We start from the raw sequence: 3,608 nt of genomic DNA, 5'->3' as shown, positions 1-3,608 counted from the left end.
ATGTTTTACCGTTTTTTTAAATTGGGTTTTTGTCATCCTTTTGTTTTAAATAAACTTCGGTTGGCTTTAATGTTGATATATAATAATTACAACTAATTAAATTGATGTTTGTAGATATTGATTAGTTTGCATAATAGTTCAATTGTTACTAGTTTTTTTTATAGAAATTATAATTAGTTTTTCGCATAATTAATTTGTTAAATTTTTTGTTCAATTATTAGTTTGCATAATATTTCAATTGTTATTAGTTTTTTTAAGAAACTGAATTTTTAAATGTTTGTAGAAATTGATTAGCTTACATGATAGTTCAATTGTTAGCAGTCTACACACGTTACAAAATAACAGTCTTTTCTCTTGCAGAGTGCAAAGTTTTGGTCCACCTCCTCTGCATGCAAACGTGGTCCGCAGACATTTTATTTCTGAAAAAACAAATGACACCTATATAATAAACCATCCAAACACTCCCTGCCAAATTTGTCCAAATATTAATACCAGTGTGGCAGTGTCAATACCATTATCATTTATATCCAAATGTATAACAACACTCTCATAACTCATAAAGCTAATAAGCAGTAGCATGTCCAAAACACAAATATGCAACTCTTGAAAGAACCTTCTTTTACAGAGTCCACTAGAAGAGGTATAAATAGAATAGATTCACCATGAGTTGAAGAAAACAAAACAAAAAAGACAGTTTTACTACACTTTCTAAAACAGCCAATTAACGGTGATATTCCCAAGCCAAATGAAGAGAGGAAACTGTGCTAAAGCGATAAACAGCAGCAAGTAATGGTGTCTGCTGGAATCGAAGCTTCTAACCTCTGAAAACAGGACCCGTTTCATAGTTTTCACCAAAAAGATTCCCATGCACAGACAAGTCCAAGGCATCAAGAAGTAGTAAGAGTATGACACGATGATTCTACCAAGAACCGCGAGGCATAATCCAGTGAATGCGTACCCAGCGTAAGCTACAATGTCTAGCAGCGGTGCCTCTGCACCACCTAATGAAAATAGTGACATTTTCAGAAGTGAGACCTGTAAGAACCAACCGACTATTCCCTTCATGAAGAGCCAGTTCAGTGCTTCTGGGGTAAACCTGCAAATCAATATCAACATTAATCCAGAAAAGGGGCGATTTCTTATATACCCCTGCAAACCCATGTAAAACTAAAAATATCATATATGTCCCTACAAAGTAGTTCAAATATCAAATCTACCCAATTCATTAGAAAATAATAATAAAAAATGACCGTTGTACCCTAATTTTTCAATAACTTAAAATTTCATGACTAATCTTTAACTTTCAGTTTTTTTTATTTACCCATTTCTAGCTTAATATACTTTTTAAACAAACAATAGATTTCTCAAATATTAAATTGCTTATCATTCGACTATCATGCGATAAAACCTGGTTCGGTTAGAGTTCAACTATCGCATTTGAACATAGAGATTCGATTGTTCAACTGCCTGTCATCAAGAGAACAAAAGAGGAGAGGGGTCGGTTTGCTTCGCTTGCTTATCATCAATGTCGATCAAAATCCAAATTAAAAAATAGGGTTTATAAAAATATAATGGAAATGGGGTAGAATGGTCATTAAGTAAAAATTCATTAAAGTTGAGTATATATGAATATATGATATTTTGGTTTTGGTCCAGTATATATGAAAATTTTCAAGTTTGTAAAGATATATATGAAATAATGAAATTAACCATAAAACTAATATCATTATTATGGTAAAGATAATACTTACTTTCCTTGAAGTCCCAATGAAAAACCAGCAAGAACAACGTATGTGCCAAAAGCCATCAACGGGATATACAAATCAGGAGCATTGATATCATAAATTGGGGGTTTGTATGATAGTCCTGCCCCCTACGGGCTCGGTAATTCTTGTCCAATGGCCCTGTTGATAATAAAATAGAATATATAAGAAAAATAATGTAATGAAGGCAAGTAGACTGATTATAAACTGAAACAATGAAACTTACCCTATGAAGGAAAGGGAATAGAACGACTTTCAGTTTGTTTCTCACGTAATGGTCATTGACTTGAAAATAATATTGTGGATCGGAAAAGTATCGACTAATCTGTTATGAAAAAAACAGTGAAGAACTAAACATCAAACCGTAAATATCCAAATATCATATCACAATGAGAGATTGCTGTATACACTTGCACCAAAAAAACCGTACATATCCAAATATCATATCACAATGTGAGATTGCTGTATACAGTTACACCAAAAAATAGCAAAAACCTTTTGTTCATGAAGCTACTACTAAGTATGTGATCAATGAATTATATACGCTAGTCAAAGAAACCAACACCGAACTATAAGATACAGGGTGTCCATTGTCAAGCATAGATTTGAGCAATATTACTTGATCCGTTGATTAGCATTCACTACTTGAACTTGAATCGAACATAAACTAATGGTACACTTTGATAATCATGCATTAAACATCCAAAGATGTTATAGTTGATAGATTTTATTAGAAGATACCGAATTACCATGTGTGAAAGATCTAAAACAAGCATTTCGAGACACTTAATTAACTGATTATGACTTATGAGAATATTTCTATCAAATAACTTAAAATACAGATTTACTTTCTAATAGAGTCCAACTTACATCATTGAAACTCCAAAATCCTTGATTAAGCTTACACAAAAGACGCGAAAAGCCACATATAAATTAGGACAGATGAAGCAGCAAGCCCCCCCCCCCCCCCAAAAAAAAAAAAAAACACCCCAAGCATCACATCAGTTCATATGGTTGGTAGCCTGCGCTCTCCAAATGAGTTAGATGTACAGGGTATAATTTTATTTATATGGAAAACAAGGTTAACGGGTCTCGCAGCTTCAGTCTCTGTTTATTTTAGGCAAAAGGTGGAACAATTATGCTAAGACATGAAAACAAATTTAATATCACAACAATCTCCAAAATGAACACAATGGACGCAGCACAAATAAACAGTGGTAATACAAACTCCCAAAAGATATATTTTTGTGTAATGAGCTACCAAAAGTGTTCTTAAATCCAAATGAGGATGTGAACAGAGCAGACAAACATCAGCCTGATTGCATTGAATTTTGTACAAGCAATGTTAATAAGTTACAGATCCGTGAATCGGATTAAATGAGGAACAGCCTAATGTGGTCTTGTTTATTCCCTCGCTCATCAATTTTAATTGAAGTTTCCATTTAGTATTATCTCTAATCTTATAACACCCTCACTGAAACTGTATAATATATAACACTCGGTGCTAATGTTCAAAATATATTCTTCCTATAGCTTTGGAGACCACACTGTCCTTAAACTTCACATGAATTTATTAACATCAGAGATTAAAAAAAAATAAACAGTTAACTGCAGTGTCGCTTACATTACTTTGCACGTACTCAGAGCTTGAACCTAATATCTTTTCTCCATATGCACCAAGTCCACCTCTTATTAGTCCTGAGCTGGCTCCATAAAACGGATTCCCAAAAGGAGTTTGTGGCGTATTTGATGGTGGTCTTGCCCCCCCAAGTGGATTTCCAAGAGGATCATACATGTTCAAACACCTAAAATACAAAAAATTGCTGTTCCTTACCAAAGATACAG

General features: G+C 33.5%; 1 pseudogene across 1 annotated transcript; it reads right to left on the bottom strand.

Annotated features, from left to right (window-relative positions):
* Positions 1 to 583: 583 nt before the first annotated feature.
* On the bottom strand, positions 584 to 3,577 carry LOC143612886 (uncharacterized; annotated as a pseudogene). The gene is made up of 4 exons (XR_013150017.1): positions 3,388 to 3,577; positions 1,990 to 2,088; positions 1,752 to 1,904; positions 584 to 1,096 (listed from the first exon to the last, which is right to left on the bottom strand). The product of XR_013150017.1 is annotated as an uncharacterized LOC143612886 (transcript).
* Positions 3,578 to 3,608: the final 31 nt, after the last annotated feature.

The sequence above is a fragment of the Bidens hawaiensis genome, unplaced genomic scaffold, assembly GCF_021521415.1.
Source record: "Bidens hawaiensis isolate Kalapana, Puna unplaced genomic scaffold, B.hawaiensis_p1.1 tig00035945_1, whole genome shotgun sequence".
NCBI lineage: Eukaryota > Viridiplantae > Streptophyta > Magnoliopsida > Asterales > Asteraceae > Bidens > Bidens hawaiensis.
Note: the sequence above shows the minus strand (reverse complement) of the source record. Positions and strands in the feature narration are given on the sequence as shown.